The 25,829-nt window shown below is 49.2% G+C and overlaps 1 long non-coding RNA gene across 1 annotated transcript; it reads left to right on the top strand.

The window, feature by feature from the left end:
• Positions 1-1,993: 1,993 nt before the first annotated feature.
• LOC140905306 (uncharacterized) lies at positions 1,994-22,275 on the top strand. Its single transcript, XR_012156814.1, has 3 exons — positions 1,994-2,107; positions 2,222-2,347; positions 22,064-22,275. It is a non-coding gene; the product is annotated as an uncharacterized lncRNA (long non-coding RNA).
• The last annotated feature ends 3,554 nt before the right edge of the window (positions 22,276-25,829 follow it).

The following is a 25,829-nucleotide window of genomic DNA, read 5'->3' as shown; positions in this document are numbered from 1 at the left end:
GCGGAGTACATAGGTTTGCGCCCTCTTTACAGATTCTTTGTGACTATAAATCCTGAGTAGGTGGGTGGGTAGATGGGTAGTGGAACATAACCTGTAGAGTTAATGGCTGAGCTATGGCTACAAGGAGAGCATTCAATGCTTTTGATACCTTGCCGTTAAAATTTAAAATAACATTTCTTGTAGGCCTGTGAGAAATATCATGCACACTTTTTATCTTGGCGCTGCATAAAAACGACAACCAAAGAAGTGTTCTAAATGACAACTCAAATAGAAAAAAAATTGGTATTGGTGGAATGAGGGATGTTATGTTTAGGCTTCTCAGGGTGTCATTTTTTCAAACAAACAAACAAACAAACAAACAAACAAACAAACAAACAAACAAACAGCTAAAACAAATTAAAACTATACAAAAAGTGCCCTGTTATATTAAAATATTAACAAATATGGACATTTTGAGCCAGATCCCATTTCGAGCCGGCATAAATCAGCTTCGCTCAACTGAAGTCAATGGAACTATGCCAATTTATACCAGCTGAGGATCAGGCCCTTTGACTGTATTTCAATCTGAGATGATGAATTTCCATGCGTAACATTCTTGCACCGTTGAACAAGCTGTGTGGCTCTCGAGTGGGCGTGTGATCAGGAGTCCCTTGTCAAAATTCTGCCACCAGACTGGGCAGCTGGGACTCATGAGAAAAAAATACTACCTAGAATTTATACAGCACTTTCCATGTTTGAAGCATTGTGAATGGATTAACTAAGGCCATGTCTACACTACCACTTATGTCAGCAAAACGTATGTCGCTCAGGGGGGTGTTTTTTTCACACCCCTGAGCGACGTAAGTTTTGCTGACATAAGTGGTAAAGCGCACAGTGCCGTTGACAGGAGAGCTCCCTCCCGTCAGCACAGAGCGGCTACACGAGCAATCTTACAGCGGCACAGCTGCATCAGTACAGCTGTGCAGCTGGAAGCTTGCTGACGTAGACATGGCCTAACTAATCAATGCAACAGCCCTGTGAGATAAGCCATACTATCTTGATCTCACAACCGGGGAAACTGCAATTTGCGTGGAATCACACAACTAGTCATTGGCCCAGCCAAGACTAGAACTCAGGCTTGTCTCACTCCCTGCCCCCTGCACGTTCTTCCAGACCTTATCGCCTTCCAAAAGTGAGTTGGAAGAACAAACGTTTTGCCTTGGAAATAGACCAGATTGACCCAAAGACAAGATATTTAAAAAACCCCACCAAGGAAGGCTAACTCTGCAGCCCTATAAGGCCTTCACTTACATACATATTTCAAATTACACAAATTGAATGCTGTGCAGTGCTATCTATATACTCAGCATATTGTCCGAAGGACATAGTTTAATATGTTTGCCTCTCTCCTTGATTATCACTATGAAAAAGCATTTCTGTATAAATGGGGAAAATAAATAGTCTCCCAGCCCTTCTCTCTGCAGCACACTCTGGGACCCTGTGTTTATGAGTCTTTAGGGGGAAAACTTGTTAAAATTTTGGCAACCCCTTGCAGTTGCATATTGTGGTGATTTGGGCTACACTGGGACGTAGAAGCAGAAGGGAAAGGAGGCTACTCCAAAAAAAAATAAAAATCCATCATCAGATATTTCTATGCATAAAGAGAGACGGTCAAAATATAGGAAAGACAACAAGTAACTTGAAATAAAGAACCAGGATGAAGACAAATAATCATGGGGCTCATTCAACAAGCGCCTGCTGTTCAGAGATCCACTGAAACAGCTGCAGCTCACCCGTCGTTCTACTTCTGATCTGTGAGCATTAGCAGCCTTTTTGTGAGCCCCTTGTTCATTATATTAATCATTACAAAACAGACGCCACAGACCTAACGCCATGCATGAGATGTGGTGACTTCTCCCCACCCCAAATCTTTCCCTCACTCTCCTTTTTAATCTTTTCTTTTTCATTCTGACTCAATTTTTCTTTCCTCCAGCAGCCTAGGCTGATGTGTACATCTGCCTTATCAGACCTGCGCAGGACCGTTTTTATCACCAGGCAGTGGGTACACAGTTTATGAAGTCAAATCTTCTGGACTTTTAGGCAAGGATGGAAACCTAGAGCCATGAAGGTAGGTACTCAGCTGTTACCAACTGAGCTTTATTTTTGTGCTGTAAAATGTCTTCTGGATCCAGCAAGCTTTTGACATCCACAGTACATTAAGAAAAGCTCTGTTCTTCCTCAGTTGTTCTGTGGGAAACTCTAGCTGAAGATTTACTGACAGCACATCACTGGAATTCAAGAGGGCAGAGAAGGCAGCTTGGCTTGGCTGGCAAAGTGAAGGAGCATCTGCTTTCCCATCCAGGAACAGGTAAGGCATTTGGAGTTTTCTGGAGGATGACACAGACAAGAAGAGCTGGGATCCAAAATGGTTTCTGCTTGGTGCAGCCCACTTCCTCAAGACCTTGGGTCCACGCTCAGATGAAGACAATTTGAGGGCCTAGACACACCACAACCTGCTCGCCCTCTCCCCGACACATCCACCGCAGTTGTGCTCCTTCTCTAATGCTATGGTCTCATCCCCACCCAGTGGTGGTAAGCGACCCCAGGAGCCACAGCAGTGTCCTCCCTTCACTTGGGAGCACCAGGGGTAGCAGCCAGCATCTCCCATCCTGAACAGGCAGGGTGGTAGCAAGGAGACCTCAATGCTTAGCCCAGCAGCTGGGTGTATCTGGTTGGGTGGGTGTGCTGGGCCCATGGCACTCTTCCTTCCCACCCACACAGACTTCACTGCTTGGATGATGTTGGAGAGGCCCCTCCAGAGCAGTTGGTCTTGACCTTACCACCCCATTCTAATGTCTGATCTACCACCCCACTCACAGAATCATAGAATATCAGGGTTGGAAGGGACCTCAGGAGGTCATCTAGTCCAACCCCCTGCTCAAAGCAGGACCAATCCCCAACTAAACCATCCCAGCCAGGGCTTTGTCAAGCCTGACCTTAAAAACTTCTAAGGAAGGAGATTCCACCACCTCCCTAGGTAACGCATTCCAGTGTTTCACCACCCTTCTAGTGAAAAAGTTTTTCCTAATATCCAACCTAAACCTCCCCCACTGCAACTTGAGACCATTATTCATTGTTCTGTCATCAGCTACCACTGAGAACAGTCTAGATCCATCCTCTTTGGAACCCCCTTTCAGGTAGTTGAAAGCAGCTATCAAATCCCCCCTCATTCTTCTCTTCCGCAGACTAAACAATCCCAGTTCCCTCAGCCTCTCCTCATAAGTCATGTGTTCCAGCCCCCAAATCATTTTTGTTGCCCTCTGCTGGATGTTTTCCAATTTTTCCACAACCTTCTTGTAGTGTGGGGCCCAAAACTGGACACAGTACTCCAGATGAGGCCTCACCAATGTTGAATAGAGGGGAACGATCACGTCCCTCGATTTGCTGGCAATGCCCCTACGTATACATCCCAAAATGCCATTGGCCTTCTTGGCAACAAGGGCACACTGCTGACTCATATCCAACTTCTCGTCCACTGTAACCCCTAGGTCCTTTTCTGCAGAACTGCTGCCGAGCCATTCGGTCCCTAGTCTGTAGCGGTGCATGGGGTTCTTCTGTCCTCAGTGCAGGACTCTGCACTTGTCCTTGTTGAACCTCATCAGATTTCTTTTGGCCCAATCCTCTAATTTGTCTAGGTCCCTCTGTATCCTGTCCCTACTCTGTCTCTGATCTATTATTTCAGGCCACCAGCAGACTCAGGCAGGTGTCACTGCATCAGTCGTACTCAATTCATGTTTTCAAGCTTTTCTTTGCAACCATCTGAGCCAGAATCTTTAATTAAAAAGAAAGTAAGCTGTAATTCTGATGTAATCACTTAACCCCAGGATCTAGGGCCTTAGGCCTGGTCCCATAGTGCTTCAGTCTTGCTTGGCTCTGATCCGAGCACCAGGTCACAAAATTTTACCTCCAGAACTAGTCTCTCAATATCTTCCTGAGTCCATTTCCGCTTCTGTGTCTTTCTGTACTCACAAGGGGTCAGTCCACCCCTGTGCAGAACACCTGCACCAGGCTGTCCACATAGCCTGTGTCCGTAAAGCCAAATCCAGATTAAGGCCTTACTTCTGCCTGGCGATCTACTAGCATGATCCCCTGCACCTGTGGGGGATTGCTCTGAAGCTAATGGGACTTTGCACAGGTGCAGGGGTCAGTGCTAATAGATCCTGACACAGGTTCCAAACTTTAGGCTGTAAGCTTGGGGCAAGGACTATCTTTTACAATATGACAGTACAGTGCATAGTGAGATGGGGCCCGATATTGACTGGGGCCACACAGTATAAATAACAGACAAAAAACACATTAATAAGGAACCAAGCACCATGCCCACTGAGGACAGGAAAAAGGAATTTCCTCCCCTCCTCTTGCCTTTCTTTAGGCAACAGCAGCGGCAGACCCACTCCAGAGAGCACAGGCACTGACTTTCCAATGTGCTGGGGGGTGCTCGACCCTTGGCTCTGCCCCAGGCCCTGCCCCCACTGCACCCCTTCCTTCAAGGCCATATCTCTCCTCTTCCTGCTCCCGCTCCACACCGCTTCGCCTATTCCCACCCCCTCCCTGCAATGCGCCGCGCCCTCACTCCTCCCCGTCCCTCCCAAAGCCTTCTGTATACCATGAAACAGCTGATCATAGCAGGCAGGAGGCGCAGGGAGGGAGGAGGAGGTGCTGATCAGCAGAGCCTACAGGTATGCGACAAACACTGCAGTGCAGGAGGGGAGCTAATGGGGGGGCTGCCGGTGGGTGCTCAGCACCCACCATTTTTTCCCCGTGGGTGCTCCAGCTCCAGAGTCAGAGTCCTATGGAGTCAGTACCTATGCCAGACAGGGTACTTCAGGGTCATGACTCAAGTAGCTCTCTGTTGCTCCAATGCAACCCTGCTGTGGAAGCAAACGACCCCATTCTTATTTCCCTCTCCCAATCCCACAACTGCCCTGTCAAGGTTCCTTCCCCACTCTGAACTCTAGGGTACAGATGTGGGGACCTACATGAAAGACCCCCAAGCTTATTCTTACCAGCTTAGGTTAAAAACTTCCTCAAAGTACAAACTTTGCCTTGTCCTTGAACCATATGCTGTCACCACCAAGCTCGTTAAACAAAGAACAGGGAAAGAGCCCACTTGGAGACGTCTTCCCCCAAAAATATCCCCCCAAGCCCTACACCCCCTTTCCTAGGGAAGGCTTGATAAAAATCCTCACCAATTTGCATAGGTGAACACAGACCCAAACCCTTGGATCTTAAGAACAATGAAAAAGCAATCAGGATCTTAAAAGAAGAATTTTAATTAAAGAAAAAGTAAAAAAATCACCTCTGTAAAATCAAGATGGTAAATACCTTACAGGGTAATCAGATTCAAAACATAGAGAATCCCTCTAGGCAAAACCTTAAGTTACAAAAAGACACACAAACAGGAATATACATTCCCTCCAGCACAGCTTATTTTACCAGCCATTTAAAGAAAAGAAAATCTAACGCATTTTCTAGCTAGATTGCTTAATAACTTTTTACAGCAGTTCTGAAGAGCATTCCTGATCTGTTCCCGGCAAAAGCACCACACAGACAGACAGACCCTTTGTCCGTTCGTCTGTCCCCCACCCAGCTTTGAAAGTATCTTGTCTCCTCATTGATCATTTTGGTCAGGTGCCAGCGAGGTTATCTTAGCTTCTTAACCAGACAGGGTACTTCAGAGTCATGTCTGAAGTAGCTCTCTGTTGCTCCAATGCAACCCTGCTGCGGAAGCAAAGGACTCCCTTCTTATTTCCCTCTCCCAATCCCACAACTGCCCTGTCTCTGCTAGTGTAGACAGGACATAATGGTTTTCAGGCAAGGGGCATCTAAGGGGTGTGCACTGCTTGTACAGCTCCCCCAAAGCCAGCCCGCTCATATCTCACCTCCTTGTGCAGTACAACCACACTGGTTCCCCTGCCATGGGGATCCCTGTGGCTGTGGAACGGGGGCATGGATTTGCCATTTGATTCTGGGCTTAATTGGAGCATTTGTGTGGGTCACTGCTTTGGGGTTAGTTTCACCCAAGTGGTACATTTTTTGCATGTTCTTGGTTAACATCACTCAGCCTCCTAGAGGGTATTTTGGCAGCATTGGTTTTGAATGCATGACGCATTGATGCTAATTGCTTTCCTGTGGTACTTCTCCAATTTTACAGTTCTGATAAGAAGTGGATGCGTTTAGCAATGCATATCTCACCACAAAGCCTATCCACAGCACTCACACAGGAGCCTGTTGGGGAACGGTGGGAGGTGGGGTAGCTGGCAGCTCAGAGTATATCATGAGGGATTTTTAAGTTGATTGTTTTAGACCCTGTGAGATATACAACAGACAATCTTTTGGAAAACGTATGCCATATAATTACCCTCCCCCTGAAAAAAGAAGATCCCCTTCCCTAACCCCCGATTGGTTAATTCCAGGCTCTCAGTGGAATTCCATGGCAACAGAAGAGCAAATAAGCAGTATAAGCCCGTTAAATTCAATTCATTTTATTTTTCAACTCTGGCATTTAATACAAAAACCCCTCCACAATTTATTCTCAGCTGAATAAAAAAAAAATTACAACCCCAACCCTTCCTAGCCTAACTGTGAGCAGTTTGGCCAAATATCAGAGATGGCTGGAGCGTCCTGGCTACATCATCACCAGTGCCTGAAACAAGCACTCTACTCCACCGCAGAAACCTTGACAGAGTCTGAATTTCAGCAGTACTGGTTGCTGCCACTATAATGAGTTATCATTAAGGAGGAGCCATAAGTCCCATTGGGATCCTGCCATTTCCAGCTCAAGCGAGACAAACTGCATGTTGTCTGGGTTAACCCATAAGGGTGCAGTATGTTACACACGTTTTCTGTTCTCACGGGACTGTCATTAGACTTCTCATGTTCAGTGTTTGAAAACCTACCATAGGCATTTCTATAGATGGTTTTCCAGTTGCTTTACCCCTACCCGGGAGGGAAAGAAATCACCATTCATCAAATGCAAATATTTTGAAGAGGCGCAATGTTCTCAGGTCAGTACTGTATAGCTAGGAAAGGCAAGCCATATCTCTGCAAAAGGGCTAGTCTGAATAGTGTGGGAATAATTAGCAAATGTTCATTTCACATGAAAACAGAAACCACTCCATGCTGGAGAGCAAACACATTCAACCTCTCTTCACACAGCAAGCACAATACATCGGAGCAAAATTCTGCCACGATTTTAAACAAGGGGATCCTACAAACATTTTGCCCTGTAGCCATGTGACAAACTGTGTGTACACAACAAATTCACCCAGAGAAGAGGTCAGCAAGTAGGGAATTTTTTCATTTGTTTTCCCACATATACATGTCTATTCTTACTTCCTAACCAAGGAAGGAGGCAGCAGCACTTATCAAGAATTTCCATCTGCATTTTCCTGGAAATATGCACACTTTGCTCCGGAAGAATAGAGGGCCTGATCCAAAGCCCTCTGAACTCAATGAGAGACCTTCTATTGGCTTCAGTGGGCTTGGATCAGGCCCATACTGAGAATATTGAGAGGTACCCAGCATTCAGCATGTGTAATTTTGAAATGGAGGTAGAAGGGCTAGAGCAGGGATTCCCAAACATTTTTTTGCTGGGACCCCCTTTGAAAATATTTCAGGCGGTGATGACCTCCTTCCCATCCCATGCCACCCTTATTTCTGCGCTGCGGCTGGCGGTGGCACTGCCTTCAGAGCTGGGCAGCCAGAGAGCGACGGCTGCTGGCTGGATGCGCAGCTCTGAAGGCAGTGCAGATTTAGGGTGGCAATAGCATGACCCCCTTACAATATGCTTGCAACCCGTTTTTGGGTCAGGACCCCCAGTTTGAGAAACGCTGGGCTAGAGACTTTGGAGAGCGAGGCCCGTTATATCTTACCCTGGGATTTCTTTGTTTTGTTAAATGTCGTTTGATGCAATCTTACGTGTTGCAAAACGAGCAATGTGCTCTTTGGAAGTAGGGATGTAAATACTGTTTAAAAAGTCACTGTTTAAATGATTAAAAATATGTCGTTTAAACAGTTAACGAATTAAGCGGCTGAGGCCAATCCCACTGGCTAGTGCTGCTGGGACTGGGGCCAATCCGCCGGTGAGGCTGGGGCCGGTACGGCTGGGGCTGGGGCTGCGGCTGCTCTGGTTAACAGTTAAGGTTAACAGTTAATCTTTTGCATCCCTATTTGGAAGCAAATTTAATAGTCCCTAGGAATAGGCTGTGACAGGGATTATTTAGCAGCAGCCAGAGAGGTTCTGAATTCAACCAGTAGCAAGGAAGTTACCCCAGCCCTCCTTTGAGCACCTCACTGATGCAATGCTGACCACTGAGAGTTTGCAGTGCTATGGCTCCAGCTATTAGCTGGTAACCACCCAGCAGCTGGCTGGGACCGTGGTTCTCAGTCTTTTCTATTCTTTGACCCCACTTTACAGCACAAAAGAAGAATTTCAAGGATCTGCTCTCCCCTCTAGCCAAAAAAAGGGAGGATGGTTGCAATTCTTTGGGAGTCATAACCTTAGGCTATGTCTACACTGCACGTTTGTTGGTAAAACTTTTGTCAGTCAGGGGTGTGAAGAAAACCCACAAAAGTTTTACTGACGAAAAGCGCCGGTGTGGACAGCGCTATACCGGCGGGAGATGCTCTCTGTAGGGAGCCAGGGTGGCTCCCCTCCGAACCAGAGGGTAAAGAGCCACCCTCTCAGCCTGAGTGGGCAGGGCCAGGCCAAGCTTCCGCCAATCCCCAGAAGGGGAGGGGTGGGACAGGAAGTACAAAGGGCGGGGCCCTTTGACCAGTGAGGAGAGCACCAGGGAGGGAGACAGACACAGACTGCTCCCTCGCGATCTTGCTGCCGACCCAGTGCAGGCCTTGGGCCAGGAGGAACCTGACCGGGAGGAAGGCCGGTGGCAACCAGGACTGCCAGCCGCTGAATACCCGGAGGATCTGGAGGGACCGGCTGCAGCCCGGGCCGGCGTGAGTCCGACACAGAGGGGGAGCTGGAGCTGCCAGCAGCAGAATACCCGGACGAGCTGGAGGGACCGGAGAGACCCGCCGGAGAGACCGGGTAGGAAGTAGCCCAGGGGCAGAACTGCACCGTGGGGTGGGTGTGTTTGGTCAGCGGGCGCGGACGGCCCCGCTGACCCAGCGGCAGGACCTTCGCCTCCCGCCACTGACCGGGCCCAGGGGCTGGAACGCAGTGGAGTCGGGTGGGCCTGAGTTCCCCTACCCCGGCCAGCCTGCCTTGGGTAGCAGGACTGTGCGCTACAGACTCGTGCCGGCGCCCCCCTGCCTGAGGGGCGCGCTGCAGACTCGTGCTGGCACACCTTCCCCGCTAATTCCCCAGCGCCCAAAAGGTGTGACTGAGGCCTGCCAGTGGGATCATAGCTCTCCATCGCCCCTAGGGGCTCGGAGGACCGACTGAAACCTGTCACAAGTGGTGGAGAATGCGGGCAGGCGATCCCTATCCCTGCAGAAAGGGGTTAGCGCGAGGGGGCCTGTGAAGCTCCCCTACTGGAAAGATGGAGAGGCTTATCAAGTTCCTGGCTGAGAGCCAGCAACAGCAGCAGCATCAACTCGTACAGCAGCTGGGTGCTCACCAGCAGCAGTTGCTTCAAACCCTAGGGGCCCAGCACCAGGAACAACAAACCCAATGCTTCCAGCAGCTTGCAACCCTGTGGCCGGGCCATGGTGGTGCTCAACCAGAGCAGGCAGCCACCCCGACCCCTCCCGCCCCACCGATCCGTCTAGCCAAGATGGGGCCGGAGGATGACCTGGAGGCCTATCTAGTGACCTTCGAGTGGGTTGCCTCAGTGGCTGGTTGGGCGCCTGACCAATGGGCGACTCTCCTCACCCCATATCTGACGGGGCTGGCCCAGAAGGTTTACTGTGGGCTCCCAAATGATGAGGCCCGCATTTATGCTCGAGTGAAAAGGGCTATTTTGGATCCCTTCGACATTACCCCAGAGACTTTTTGGCGACGGTTTCGGGAAAAGGTCTACCCACCAGGCGCCAGACCCCGGGCTGTGGCCCAGGAACTGAAGGACACAGGTACCCAATGGCTCCAACCCGAGCGTCGAACCGCAGCTGAGGTGACTGAACAGGTCATCCTCAAACAATTTGTGCACATTCTCCCACCTCAGGGGAGGGCTTGGGTGTTGCGGCACCGGCCACAAAGTCTGAGCATGGCCGTCGCACTTATGGAGGACTTCCTCGAGGCAGAGGCCCCGATAGGACCAGCCGCCCACCCCCCAAACCCTGGACCCAACGCACAGAAACTTGAACGGAGGGGGCCCACTGCCCAAACCAATGCACCCCACCGTACCCGACGACCAGATGGCGGCAGCCAAGTTTTCCCGACGCCTCGAGTCCACGCCACTCTCTGGCCCTGGACGCTTAACCCGACCACCGGGCCCCAGCCCACTCTGCAGCCCCACTGGTGCCCCCACGTGGCCGGCGAACCCAGAGGTAGGACCTTGTTTCCTATGTGGCGAGTATGGTCATCTGCAACAGGGCTGTCCTGCAATGGACTGCAACTTTGGCCTGGTGTGCTCCGGGGAGCGACGGGCCCGTCTGCCCTCTGTGGCCAAACTGACAGCTCCCATGGAAGTTGCAGGGGTCCCTGTGGTGGGTCTAGTTGATTCAGGCTGTGGGCAGACCCTCGTCTGCCAGGCGCTCTTCTCGGACACCAAGCGGACCATTGGGGAAGTACGGATACAGTGCATCCACGGAGACGTAAAATTGTACCCCACGGTTCAGATCCCCATCACGGTGAACGGAGCAACCCAGTTAATGAATGTGGCTGTGGCGTCATCCCTCGCCTATCCTGTGATCCTGGGCCGTGACTGGCCAGACTTCATTGGAGTGCTCCATTCCCTACCCACCAAAGAGGTGTTTGAGGGAGCCCCGCCTGAGAGGAAGACAGGACCTGACTCAAGCGCTGACCCGGGTCCCACCCCTGCGCCGGATGGCCTGGAAATGGTTGGTCCCCCTCCTGACCTGGTGGACTTTAGCCAGGATCAAAGGGAGGACCCTACGCTCCGGTTTGCCTATGAGCAGCTGACCCGGGTGGATGGTGAGGTCGTGGAGGCGCGGCGCACCACCCAATGGCCCCGGTTTGAACTCAACCACGAGTGGCTCTACCGCCTTGACCGAGACCCCCAGACCCAAGAGGTCCGGACCCAACTCGTGGTCCCCCGCATTCATCGTTGGGCTGTCCTGAAGCTTGCACATGACACCCCGGCTGCCGGCCATTTAGGGCAGGAAAAAACTGTGGTCAGGGTCCTGGCCAGGTTCTTCTGGCCCGGTGTCCACCGTGAGGTGAAGAATTACTGTGCGTCGTGCCCGGACTTCCAGCATGCCGCCCCGGCAGGGGTACAAAAGGCCCCCTTGGTCCCGTTACCAGTCGTAGGTGTACCATTTGAGCGGGTAGCAATGGACCTGGTCGGGCCTTTTCCAAAAAGTTAGGCGGGCCATCAATACATCCTCGTCCTGATGGACTACGCCACCCGCTTCCCCAAGGCCGTCCCCTTAAGAAGTATCACCGCCCGCACTATCGCGGCAGAGCTCATGAAGATCTTCGCAAGGGTGGGCCTCCCACGGGAGATACTCACTGATCAAGGGACCAACTTCACATCTAAGCTGTTCCGCCAGGTATGTGCCCTATTGAGGATTAAGAAATTGCAGATCTCGGTCTACCATCCCCAGACTGACAGATTGGTCGAACGGTTTAACCGAACCCTGAAGGGAATGTTGCGGCGTTTCCCCACCCAGGACCTCCACCAGTGGGACCAGCTGCTCCCTCCTTTACTACTGGCAATTTGAGAAGTCCCACAGGCGTCCATGAAGTTCTCCCCGTTTGAGCTCCTCTATGGGCGGTGACCCCGCAGGGTGTTGGACCTCTTGAGGGAGACTTGGGAACACAACCCGTCCGCAACACAGGGTCTCTTGCAATACGTCTTACAACTGCAGGGGCGGCTGGCGCAGGCTGGCAAGCTCGCGAGGGAGATCTTAAACATCACCCAAAGAGCCCAGGAGCAGCACTACAATCGGGGAGCCCAAGCTCAATCATTTGGGCCAGGGGACCGAGTACTCTTCCTGCTCCCCTTGGAGGAATCAAAGCCTTTTGCCCCCTGGCAGGGTCCGTATGAGGTCCTCCACCAGGTAGGGCCGGTAACCTATGAGATTGGGCAACCTGGCCACCGTAAGGAAAAACAGATTTATCATGTAAACCTCTTAAAACCCTGGCAGGACCGGGAAGGGCTCCTAGTTGCCCCATATCCCCCTGAACCGGAACTGGGGCCCCAACCGCCCAAGGAGTCGGATAATGGTGAGCCCCAGCTTGCAGAGACACTCACCGTCGAGCAGCAAGAACAGGCACTCTGCTTAGTAAGGGCATTCCCCAAGACGTTCACCACGAAACCCGGGCAGACTACGCTCACCTACCATGTGATCCAGATGGAACCCGGGGTGGTGGTCCGAGAGACAACCCGGCCATTGCCTAGGCGAATGCGGGAGGCCGTAGAGGAAGAAGTCCAGGTGATGTTGGAGCTGGGTGTTATTGAGCGCTCCCAGAGCGAGTGGCGGAGCCCCATCATCCTCGTACCAAAGCCAGATGGGAGACAGCGGTTTTGCATTGACTTCCGGAGGGTAAACGCCATCTCAAAATTTGATGCCTACCTGATGCCCCGCGTCAATGAGCTCCTCGACCGGCTTGGGGAGGCCTGTTACATCACCACTTTAGATCTCACCAAAGGGTACTGACAGATCCCCTTGGATCCCCGGTCCAAGGAAAAGACCACGTTTGCCACCCCTTCAGGGTTATACCATTTCACCCGGATGCCTTTCGACCTACATGGGGCCCCGGCAACATTCCAGCATTTGATGGACCGGGTGTTGCAACCCCACACAAAGTACGCTGCGCCTACCTGGACGATGTGGTCATCTATGGCAATAACTGGGAGGAACATCTTAACCAAGTAGCGGCAGTCCTCCGGGACCTCCGCCCAGCTGGGCTTACGGCCAATCCAAAAAAATGCCGAATTGGGCGGGAGGAAACCACTTACCTGGGGTACACCTTGGGCCGGGGACAGGTCCGCCCCCTCATCGGGAAAGTCCAAGCACTCCAGGAATGTCCGGTGCCGACCACGAAGAGGCAAGTGCGTCAATTTTTGGGCTTAGCTGGTTATTATCGGCGGTTTGTACCCCACTTCGCAAGCATTACGGCCCCGCTAACGGAGCTCTTGACCAAGGACAGTCCCCGCCGGGTGCATTAGTCCAACGAGTGCGAGACGGCCTTTTGAACCATCAAAGAACAGCTGTGTAGCGATCCAATACTCTTCAGCCCTGACTTTCATCGTGACTTTATTGTTCAGACTGATGCCTCAGGCGTCGGGCTTGAGGCGGTCCTCTCGCAGGAGATGGATGGGGAGGAACACCCGATTGGGGAACAGCTTCCGACTGAGGTAAACAGAGGACGGAACTACTCCGTTGTGGAGAAAGAGGCCCTAGCCGTTAAGTGGGCAGTCGATGCTCTCTGCTACTACCTCCTCGGGGGCCCCCTTTATACTGGTTACGGACCACGCACCCCTGAAGTGGCTTAATAAGATGAAGGACAATAATGCCAGGCTGATGCGGTGGTATCTCGCTCTGCAGCCCTATGCCTTCACGATTCACCATCGGGCAGGATGAGACAATGCCAATGAGGATTTCCTATCCCGCCTCGGAGAGGGTGAGGACACCAGCTCCGAAGATCGGGAGCTGGATTTGAGGGGTGGGGTATGCAGGGAGCCAGGGTGGCTTCCCTCCAAACCAGAGGGTAAAGAGCCACCCTCTCAGCCTGAGTGGGCAGGGCCAGGCCAAGCTTCCGCCAATCCCCAGAAGGGGAGGGGTGGGACAGGAAGTACAAAGGGTGGGGCCCTTTGCCCAGTGAGGAGAGCACCAGGGAGGGAGACAGACACAGGCTGCTGGGTGCTCCCTCGTGATCCTGCTGCCGACCCAGGGCAGGCACTGGGCCAGGAGGAACCAGACCGGGAGGAAGGCCTGTGGCAACCAGGACTGCCAGCCGCTGAGTACCCAGAGGATCTGGAGGGGCCCGGCTGCAGCCCGGGCCGGCGTGAGTCCGACACAGAGGGGGAGCTGGAGCTGCCAGCAGCAGAATACCCGGACGAGCTGGAGGGACCGGAGAGACCCGCCGGAGAGACCGGGTAGGAAGTAGCCCAGGGACAGAACTGCACCGTGGGGTGGGTGTGTTTGGTCAGCGGGCGCGGACGGCCCCGCTGACCCAGCGGCAGGACCTTCGCCTCCCGCCACTGACCAGGCTCAGGGGCTGGAATGCTGTGGAGTCGGGTGGGCCTGAGTTCCCCTACCCCGGCCAGCCTGCCTTGGGTAGCAGGACTGTGCGCTACAGACTCGTGCCGGCGCCCCACTGCATGAGGGGCGCGCTGCAGACTCGTGCTGGCACACCTTCCCCGCTAATTCCCCAGAGCCCAAAAGGTGTGACTGAGGCCTGCCAGTGGGATCATAGCTCTCCATCGCCTCTAGGGGCTCGGAGGACCGACTGAAACCTGTCACACTCTCCCACCGACAAAGCTACCGCCACTTGTTGGGGGTGGCTTTATTTTGTTGGCTGAAGAGCTCTCTCCGGCTGCCAAAGAGCAGCTACACTGCATACCTTACAGCAGCACAGCTGCAGCAGCATAGCTGTGCCACTTCAAGGTGCGCAGTGTAGACACAGCCCTAGTGTAAGAGCCCAGGAGCTAGGAGAGCTGCACTTCTCACCTCAGTTTTCAGGTTTGTTTAGAAACAAACATTTAAAAACCACGAGGCAAGTGTGCCCAGCGGAAGAGACAAGCTTCTCTCTGTGAAATGCTGCCACGACAGGCCGTCTAAGGGCTTGACTACACCTGCAAGTTACAGCACATGAAAGCAGCCCCAGGTGCCTTAACTCCCGACGGGTCCACGCTGGCAAGGCACTTAGAGGCCCGGACTCTGCAGCTGGAGCGCTCCTGGTAATCCACCTCCACGAGACGCATAAAGCTTGCTGCGCCCCTGCTGAAATGCCCGGGCTGTTGCATTACTGTGCTGTGATTGGCCTCCAGAAATGTCCCATAATCCTCAGAAGTCAAGTGGCTACTCTTGTCATTGTTTTGGAATCGGCTGTAGGAATGCGGATATCCCCCTTTCAAAGCCGGCATGCTTATCTGCTCCAGGACAAAGCAACCATTAGTGTGGAATGCTGTCCCTGTGAGTGTGTGTGAGAGAGAGGTGGGGGGGGGGGAAAGGGAGACAGGGGGTCTGCTGCTGTCTGAACTTACAAGACAGCATGCTGACACACTCTCAGCACCCCAAAACCCACTGTCTCTCCCCGCACGCACACACAACACACTCCCTGTTGCACTCCACCCCCCCTATTTGAAAAGCATGCTGCAGCCACTTGCACGCTGGGATAGCTACCACAATGCACTGCTCTCTGTGGCGTTGCAAGAGCTGCTAATGTGGCCACGCCAGTGAGCGTGCAGCTGACAGTGTGAACACACGGCAGCGCTTTCCCAGCTGTGGTCTCCGAAGGCTGGTTTAACTCACAGCGCTCTACAGCTGCACGTGTAGCCAAGCCCTAGGAGGAGGAATGGTGCTGGAGTGCAGCAGCATTAGAATTCCAGTAGACAACATCTGGAACAGCAGTAACAGCCTGTGATGCCTCATGATCCCTGGGTCACTGCCACTGTCCAATCCATTTGCCCAATGAGGCTACAGCCTGGGCCAGTGTGAGTCCGACTGGACTGTCTTCACTGGACTGTGTAAAAACTTCTATTTAATCCGGATGAGAGACTGGCAGGGCTGTGCAGAATCATTCAACAATCCCCCCCCATTACAGAGTCAGCAAGCAGCCAGAGAAGAAAGCTACCAAACCACTTCCTTCCCCCAGGCCTTTTTTCTGTGCAGATCATTGTGACCAGTAATCAGGCCTTGAACTTCCTTGTCTCATGTGGACACTCAAAACTGTTTTGATGCTCTCCCTACATTTTAAAGCGACTGGATGTGCTGCTGACTGGGGCCAGACTGAGAGTACTGGCAAATGCAGTCCTCTGTGCAGCCATGGCTGAGGCAGGTGAGTGCTGCCAATGTGCCTCAGTCGTGACGTGGAAGGAGAGCTAAGAAGGTAGCCTCCCCGTGTCCAGTTAGTCCTGTGTCTTTCTGCTGAGCCTGCCAACAGGGCTGTCCTATGTTTCCGGACACACTAGGAGCTAAAATTAACCTGTGGGACTTTGGAATTTTTGTCGTTTCACAATCAGATGTGATGGGGAAATATTTTCACAGAGAGAAAATGTGTGTGAAAGGTCAGTCACTCTCAGAACTCCAAGAACTCAAGAACTTCCAAAGGCAAGCCCTTTTCCTACCTGTTTGAGGTGTGGGATCAGCCCTGCCAGATCCCCAGAGGATGAGGTGCATACTCAGCCAGAATTCATATTATAGCCAGGGCTTCTAGCACTACCTGTGTTTAAAATTGCAAGACGCTTCCCATTATATGATCTTGGTGTTGATTGTTTCTAACTTTGCCAAACTGAAACCATTTGGGTTGAAGTTTTCCACAAGTCTGTCTCAGGCTGATTTCGTTTTTAAATTTCAGCCAAAATAGGTCAGCTGTTTCTGAGACCAAGGATAGGGGGAAAATACGTTGTTTCACCCATGTTAAAAAATTCTGGCAATCTTTCCTTTGAACAGCTCCAGTGCCCTCATGTTTTGGAGCAGCGAGTTGCAATTTGGCAGGTGGATCACCTTTATATCAGGGATGTGCCTTTTTCTGTCCCTGTGAAAATCTGTCCACATGCAGCCGAGTTTTAAGCTTTTTAAAAATCACAGTTTGCACAGTTCAGCAGAGACCTTGACTTTAGCCGCTAAAATCTCCCAAGATTCCCTCCTGGCTGAGTACAGTCGAGCCTCTGACAGCTCCTAGTGCTGACCAGACATCACCACTGAGTGACTGAGCCTACTCCAGCCCGGGGCTACTGCAGAGTTCCCTGCAATGGCTGCTCCCAACTGATCCCAGCTCGGGTGGGACCAGGCACTGGGACTGAGAGCAGGGAGCCTGTCTCTCCTGTGCTCTCATTGGGTATATCTACACTTCAATTAAAAGCTCTGGCTGGCCTGTGCCAGCCAACTTGGGCTTGCGGGACTCAGGCTAAGAGGCTGTTAAACTGCGGTGTAGATATTCGAGCTTGGGTGATGCCTGGGCTCTAGGACCCTGCGAGGTTGGTGGGTCTCAAAGTCTGAGCTGCAGCGGGAGCCTAAATGTCTACACTGCAATTAAACAGCCCCTTAGCTGGAGCCCCAGGAGTCGGAATCAGTGGCTTGGGCCAGCCCCAGTGTTTATTTACAGAGTAAACATAGCCATTGACCCCCCAGCTGACACACCAGGCAGCGTGGAGAAGGAAACAATCTGATCTGAATGCAGAGGGGACAAAATCCAGAGCAGGGGGAGGCAAAGGAGTAGACTGGGGCAAGGAATCTGGTGTGAGGAGACTGGAAAGGGGGGACAGAAACTAAGACTGGTCAGGACAAGGGGAGGCTGGGACTGACTGGACAGAGAGGCTGGGACTGGGAGCCAGTGAGAGAAACTGGAACACTGAGATTGAATGAGGAGCTGGAGGGAGGGTGGAAGACTGGGACTGGCTGGACAAGCAGACTGGGATGAGGAACCAGTGGAGGGAAAAGGGGTAGCAGACAGGGGGTGACAGATCTTACAAGGTGCTGCTGGGGTACAGGGTAAGAGCTGGGACTGGCTGGGCAGAGACACTGGGATAAGGAGCCAGGGAGGAGCTCGAGAGGAGACTCGGACTGCATCACCTGATCATGGTGTTGTGAAGCTAAATTCATTACTGTTTGTGAAGCGCTAAGATACTATAGTGATGAGCAGCACAGAAAGGCCCATGAGAAAGTTAATAATTCTGTCTTCACAGCAGGAGTTGAATAGTGTCCAATAAATAGGGCTTGTGGCCACCCATTGAACAATGAGGATAAAAAAAATGGCATAATTGCTCATTAAGTGAGCACTGTCCATTCTGTGCACTGAATGAGGCACGTGTCCTGTGGAATAAATAGTATGTGATCATGTAATTAGAGACTACGTCATAATGCATATGCACAATGCAGCTGAATTAAAGTCACCCAGAAAGCCTGTGGCAAATCAAAGGGCAGAACCCAGATCAACTGACTCCCACTATAACTGTAATTTTTGCTAACACAATGTTGCTTCCCACTCCCACCATACCTGAAACCTCAGAATGGTAGAATCCACTTCATCTGCACCCAGTTCAAGGTCATACCCACTTAACTGGGGCAACTGCCAGGAAACAGATGCAGAGCAGTGCATTTCAACAACTAAAGACATGGACTCCATGAACGCCTACTCTGTTTAGCAGACATCTCCACTGTTTGCAAGACTAGTTACAGTAGTTGGTAAGTATTAACTGGGGTTTGATATTACTAAGAGTAGTCACATAAATTATGCAAAAAGAAAAGGAGTCTCTAAGGTGCCACAAGTCCTCCTTTTCTTTTTGTGGATACAGACTAACACGGCTGCTACTCTGAAACCTGTCAGTAATTATGCAAATTATCATGATCTGGCCATAAAAGAGAGAAAGGAAAAAAAGTCACAATTTAAAGTATAGACATGCCAGATGGTCACAAGTTACATTACTTAATCAAAGGATTCTGTATTTTTAAGCAATGTATTTAAAATAAATTAATAATAACTGAAAGCTATACAATAATAACTGAAACTCCTATCCCAGGACCAGCTCAGCCCCATAGCAACAATTGTGCAGGAAGGTAAGAAAGACACTGCTACCACTTCCTCAGAGATGCTTTCCTGACCCAGTATCTGCAAAGATCTTAGCAGCACCACTGTGCAGAAGTCTCAAACCAGCTGTATAAGCTCCAGGACTTTTCCCAGAAGCCAGAGAATCCATGAAACTATCTCCAGCCCCCACAACAAACTAACCTTGACAACAGAGTTTGCTCAATTCTGTTTGTCTAGGTACACATATAGCCCTCATCACCAGAGTATCTGAGCACCTCACAATCATGAATGGATTTTAGCCACACAACGCCCCCTGTGAAGAAGGGAAGCCAAGGTACAAGGTAGATTTTGTGACTTGCCAAGGTCACACAAGAAGTTTGAGGCAAATCCAGGTATTGAATACAGGACTCCCAAGTCCTAATCTAATGCCCTATCCACTAGGCCATGCTTCCTTCATTAATGATTAATTAATCAGATGTTGTGAACATTTGCTACAAATATTTTAAAGCCTTTTTTCTGCTTGTGAATCATCCAAGAAGAGGCTTAGATTTACATGGGCCTATTCCCTATGTAGAATTATTCAGAGAATAGTTTTGGGGAACAAATCTCAAACTAGAGGTTCTTCATGAACTACAACCTTGCATTATTCAGTATCTGAGAGACAAGGTGGGTGAGGTAATTTATTTTATTGGACCAACAGATGTTAAAAGATATTACCTCACCCACCTAGTCTCTCAAATATCCTGAGACCAACATGGCTACAACTACCCTTATTCAGTGTTCATTTTCTGTGGCACGTGAGTGGTACCTTAAGTCAAGGCATTACTTCTGCTCTCCAATTCAATAACTAACTTTTGAAACAGAACAATGTATAATGAGCATAAACAGCGAACCCTCTTGCACAAAATAGCTTTGTTTCTTTGCACATGAGTATGTGAGGCCTCATCTGGAGTACTGTGTCCAGTTTTGGGCCCCGCACTACAAGAAGGATATGAATAAATTGGAGAGAGTCCAGCGAAGGGTAACAAAAATGATTAGGGGTCTGGAACACATGACTTATGAGGAGAGGCTGAGGGAACTGGGATTGTTTAGTCTGCAGAAGAGAAGAATGAGAGGGGATTTGATAGCTGCTTTCAACTACCTGAGAGGTGGTTCCAGAGAGGATGGTTCTAGACTATTCTCAGTGGTAGAAGAGGACAGGACAAGGAGTAATGGTCTCAAGTTGCAGTGGGGGAGTTTTAGGTTGGATATTAGGAAAAACTTCTTCCCTCGGAGGGTGGTGAAACACTGGAGTGCATTACCTAGGGAGGTGGTAGAATCTCCTTCCTTAGAAGTTTTTAAGGTCAGGCTTGACAAAGCCCTCGCTGGGATGATTTAATTGGGGATTGGTCCTGCTTTGAGCAGGGGGTTGGACTAGATGACCTCCTGAGGTCCCTTCCAACCCTGATATTCTATGATTCTATGTGCCTTTGTATGAAGAACAAATTCAGCATTGCCAGCTCTCACGATTTCATTGTGAGCATTGTTATATTTGGTGTTTTTCTTAGAGCCCCAGCTCCTGGGGACGTATTGTGACATGAGAATCTCTGCTTTCATTAAAAAAAAAAAGTAAGTTTCTAGCCTTCATGGCTGCAGAGGAAAGCTTGTAAATGTAAAATCTTAAGGGTTGAAAACCAGAAGGTGAATAAAAAGCACTGAAAAATTATTATTTTTTAGGGCTTGACTCGTGACTTTGGAACCCCTGGGGCTTGGCAGTACTGGACATTCTCCAAACATTTGCGTGAGCAGAAAATCCATTCACGCAAACATCAAGGGATCCAAAACTGCAGCTCAGGCTTAGAAGAAATGTTTGCAAATACCGTTGCATAGCACTCAACAGGTGCTACCAATCCTGAGAGTTTCTGCTGTCCCTCCCATGCAACCCAGGTTTCAAGCTGGAAGGCCTCATGGTCCTCAATAAACACTGAGCCAGTGTCGCTATCGCAGTCAACCATCCACAGGACAAAACTTTAAACACATCAAGAGTCAGACTGTGAGCAATTCATGACAAGGACTGTGCCTCCTTATGTGTTTGGGCAGTGCTTGGGTAGCCCAAAGGCCCCTTGCCATGGAATGAGACCGCTCAGTGCTACTATAAAGGTTATAGACAGTATTTTTTGTTTGTTTGTTTCATTTTTAACAAAAGACATGAAAATCAGGGACTCCAGAACTCCCTCAGCGATCATGCACCTCAGCGATCATGAACTGCCCACCGCACACAGACTTTTGTTTGCTTTGCTTCCCTATTTTATTTTGGATGTTAAGGAAGTCATATTTATCTTGACGTTCCTTCAAAATAAAAAAAAGTGGTACTGCCATGTACACTTCTTGTTTTTAAAGCAATTCAAAAATAAATATGACTATCTCTCAGCACGGTTTATTTTTATGAGCCTCAGAGAATCGTAATAATTGCTTAATTTATATTTCCATCAGAGCCCATCCATAAAGAGGAATCAGCTGTATTATTCTTGGAAAACACCACATCAGTCAAAAATGAGGCAGAGGTCTAACTGTTAATCAGACCACATTTCACTTCCTATTGACATTTTTATTCCCCTCGCAGAAAATATTTGACATTAAATCTGGGATTATGAGCACTAGACACCCAATGCAAACAGTTTAGAGAAGAGGTTCTCCTGTTGGTGCAGCCAGCAGCTATGCAAACTGTATCAGATCAGAGCAAACCTCTTTAAACAGTGCAGTGTAGATTGACAACTATTCATCTCAAAGATAAATCAGAAGTCACTCTAAAGTGAAGGTCAGATTTTCATCCACATTTCACCTGGTTTCAATAGCGCAGCAAACACCAACACAGTTTGCCCTCTTCTGGCTTTCCTGAAAGCTGAGCTGCTTGAAGACTTGCTACTTTTCAAAGTTTATCCAGCATGACAATGAGATCATGATGTGATATTTCCAACATGATGTCATGATGTTGCATGATAACTGCAGGCCAGTTAATGACTGGCCAGAAAAGAATACACTTGTGGTCAGCAAGGATTCTTCCTCAGGGATACTGTTTACAACAAGATAGACAAGAGGAAGACTGGTTTTATGGTTAATACACAGAACTAGAACTCAGGAGGTTCAATTCCTAGCTCTGCATAGGTTTCCTTTCTGACCTAGAGGGGTCACTTCGTGTCTCTGAACTTCAGTTCCTCATCCGTAAAATGGGCTAAGGCTAATAACATTTCCTTTCTCTTACAGATGTCAGTAATTTTCCAGAGGGGAGGCCCTACAAGGTTACCAATTCCATTCAAATTACACAAGGTGGACACTGTGTTCTACTATCAATGTACTCAGTATAGTTTTCAAGAACAATGTAAGAACATTTAATATCAGTGCATTTGCCTTGGTGGTGTCATTTCCCTCCTTGGGTATGACTGTCAGAAAGTTTTTTTTCCCCCCTTTGTTTAAAAGAATAAAGAAATGAATACATTCTTTGCTCACTGCTGGTCTTCTGTGCAGCACAAATATGGGGTTAATGGGGTTTATTAAAGGCTGTTGGGGACATTTTAGTTAGAGCACCTTGTTAAAACACTGGGCAGTACAGCACTGAAAAAATACTGTATATGAATTCATCATAAGAGGTGTCAGCTATATTGTCCAGAGTAGAAGTGACTGTCACTAAATACTGTTCTAAAACAGCTAGAGATGTTTGGAAAAACTAGGACAAATTTTAGTTAAAAAAAATCATATTTCTTTTTACTATTTTTTCAAACTTTTAAAAGTTTGTTGACATTTTCAGAATCAAAACAATCCAATCATCTCTCTAGCTGATTGAAAACTCAGCAGAGGGGTCATTGCAAACTTATCTATGATTTTGGGGTGGGGGGAATCAACATTTTTATGAAAAACTCCTGTTTAAAAAATAAAAATTTGGAAAATTTCAGCCAGTTCTAAAAAAATAAATAAATCCAGATGTCCCTACTAAAGGGCTGCAGAGATTAGGGAAGAGTGATTTCAGCTCATTTTGCAGAAGAACAATACGGTGGGGGCAAAATGGATCCTCTGGCAGCCAGCAAGGAATCACAGAGCAATCTCCTTTCCCAGGAAACTAAACACAGCACACCTTAAGGCCTCTCTCCAGCAGCCAAGTCTGCAGACCTTTCCCCCCATTCTTGCTCTCACTCCAAGGTGTGTTTGCATAGCACTGACTGTCAGATAAATTGATTTTGTCTCTTGCATGTATTTACCTGGTGTGGGATGCTGGGAATAGTGTTGCCTTTATAACCATAGTCTCAAAGCTTTGATGTTCTGAACAACACTCTACTTTGCAGCTCTCAGTTTTACCAATGAGACTGAGAGCTCTTTTGACTCATTTCCTAGCTGGTTTCAGTTTTCTCACTGAATCATTCTCCTTTATTGTGTTGGGTATTTTAGCCATCTCAAGGGGGAAGAGAGGGGACTTTGTTCCTGGTTGAGAAGTACATAATAGGAGACACGTAACTATTTAGGCCAATGAGAATGCTCAACAGAGCTTTACAATCTTGTAAAACACAAAAGTTTCCCAAGTTTTTTGACTGCTCCTCATCCCTGGAACACCTTCAGTCTACCTATATGCTTACTTACAGTAGTTTCTTTGCGCATGTCCGCCAGCCACCAATTATTTGGCACCACTCCTCTAGGACAAACACAAAGCCACCTCCCCTCAGCCTCATTGCATACTCCTGACTATAAATGTATAGGTGGGGAAAGTGAAATGAATAGTCCCAGTAAAAAAAAGAACTGCTGGTCTATTCAGTGGGCCAGTGCTGAGTGACCAGCTGTTTTTCCCTTTTGTGACATCTCACAGCTGGCTACCAACACTGTTGCTATTCCCTGCAGTTAGTCATTTTGCCAACAGATGCAACAAACCATCAGGAGGGGAGGGTCCACAGGCATCACTTCTCCCCAGCTCACCCTGCCATGCCCCGTCTCAGTCAAGGAGTTTTGTTTTCAGAATGGAGATTAACAAACAAATAGAACACAGTCAACTCAATCGGGACTCCAGGCTTCAGCGCCACCCCTCCTGGGAATCCCTGGCATTCCAGCTCTAGGCAACCTCCGAGTCTCAGCTAACTCTGCTCCCTTCCTGGAGCACCAGCCACATAGCTGCTTCCCTGAGCCTCTGGCCCCTTGCTCCAGGGACCCACCACAGGCATTCACACTGCACTCCTGTGGCTTTCCTCCCCAAGGCTCAGCCTGCTAGCAGCCCTTTATAGGCCTTGTTGTAGCCCAGCGCTCTTGAATTAGCTGGATTGGGCTCATTTGCTCTGTCCAGGGGAGCTGGGCTCAGTCTATCCACAGAGACCAGCTCCCCCCGTGACAGTGAGCTACACCTCATATTGCTTTACTTTGTTGTGCCACATTGGCATTCAGAAGACAGCAGCTTGGAATCTTCTCCAGCACCTTGTTACAGAGGCCGCCACAGGTAAATATTAACCTCTTGCTCCCTGAACTTTCACTGGTGTTTGTTCAGAATACAGTCTGTATGTACAGTCTAACTGTGAATCTGCTTGGTCTTTATTCCCCTTACGTTGCATGGCTTCACCTGACTATCAAGAGGAACACAAATGTATAGTAAGGTACTTTTCCTTACTGCTTCCATTCAGAGGAGTGAGGTGGCATCTGACAACAACTCTAGCTGTGAAAAGACCTAGGAGGAGGATTTCTCTCGAATAAGATTAGTTCTGTATTTCTTCCCAAACTGATAAAACCAGAATTATCAAAAATGATCTATTTATAAAGGATGAATGTGACTGATTGATGTAAGACTCTATTCCGGTTCTTATACCACTCTCCTCACCATAGTACTGTATCTGAGTGCCCAGGAAGGGAAGCAATGCCCCTAAATACAAAAAAGGCTTTTTACAGGGTGGAATGTGTTTTTTAAGTAGTTTGTGGGGAAATCGTGAATGATGTTAAATTTCTGTATTACTGTTCTCAGGGGTAAGATCTTTCTTAACTAATCACATTTACCCACCCTTCCAACAGCGGGATAGGACAGGACTGTCTCTTTTTATTCCCAATATTGACACTTGTGTAGCACTTTCCATCTGAAGAGCTTCACAAACACTAACCAATGAATCATCACAACTAGCATGGGGAGCCTGAGCCAGAATACTGGGCTCAGACCCCTTCAAACTTTAAGAAAATTGGGACCCAAACTTTGTAATTCTGGCTATTTTCTGTAAGGTAGAGTCAAACCAGAATGTTGGATTCAAGCCCCTCTTGAAGTTTGGGGAAGTTTTGCTTTGGATCTGGATCTAAACTTCCTGGTTTGGCTTCAGTTCTATTTGCAACTACTCTGTGAAGTTTTGTCATCACTATTTTACATATGGGGAAACTGAGGCAGGGTGATTAAGTTTCATGCCCAAGGCCACAGAGAGAGAAAAACCCACCAGTTCTTGGCTCCCAACTGAGTTCTCCAGTCACTGGTCATTCACTGTAATGCTAGTGGCATAACTCTTATCCCCAAAAGCAAGAAAATTTTGCTGCTCTGCTGCAGTAAAGGGGCTGCAAACCCAGTAAATCTGGTCAATGGGAACTACAGGTCCCTACAATAAAGGCATATAGGGGACATGGCCAGACAGCTATTCTCAGCAGTCAGAAAAGCCCCTTGGGGCCATAGGCAGCCAAGCGTAAGGCAGAGTAGACATGGGGCTGCTCTTATGTGAGGAGCTTGGTTGGCCTTCAGCTGAGCCCAGAATAGGAGAGAACGAATATGGTTATAGCCATCTTTCACATCTCACATTGTGTTCCTCTCCATGCAGAGCTCAGTCAGAGCAAAGAATCTGCCCTGTGGAGTTCTAATCACCTTAATGTCACAGATAGTAGAGAACTACAAAACTCCTCTGATGTCCCCAACCATCTGTACCATTTAAAACACCCCAACACTTAAAAGTACACCGCCAAATGCAAATGCAGGGGTTAAACCTTTGCTCCTGAATATGAGTGTAAGTGTAGACTACCCAGAGTATGCTACTGGGAG

This window comes from Lepidochelys kempii, chromosome 1, assembly GCF_965140265.1.
Source record: "Lepidochelys kempii isolate rLepKem1 chromosome 1, rLepKem1.hap2, whole genome shotgun sequence".
NCBI lineage: Eukaryota > Metazoa > Chordata > Testudines > Cheloniidae > Lepidochelys > Lepidochelys kempii.
Note: the sequence above shows the minus strand (reverse complement) of the source record. Positions and strands in the feature narration are given on the sequence as shown.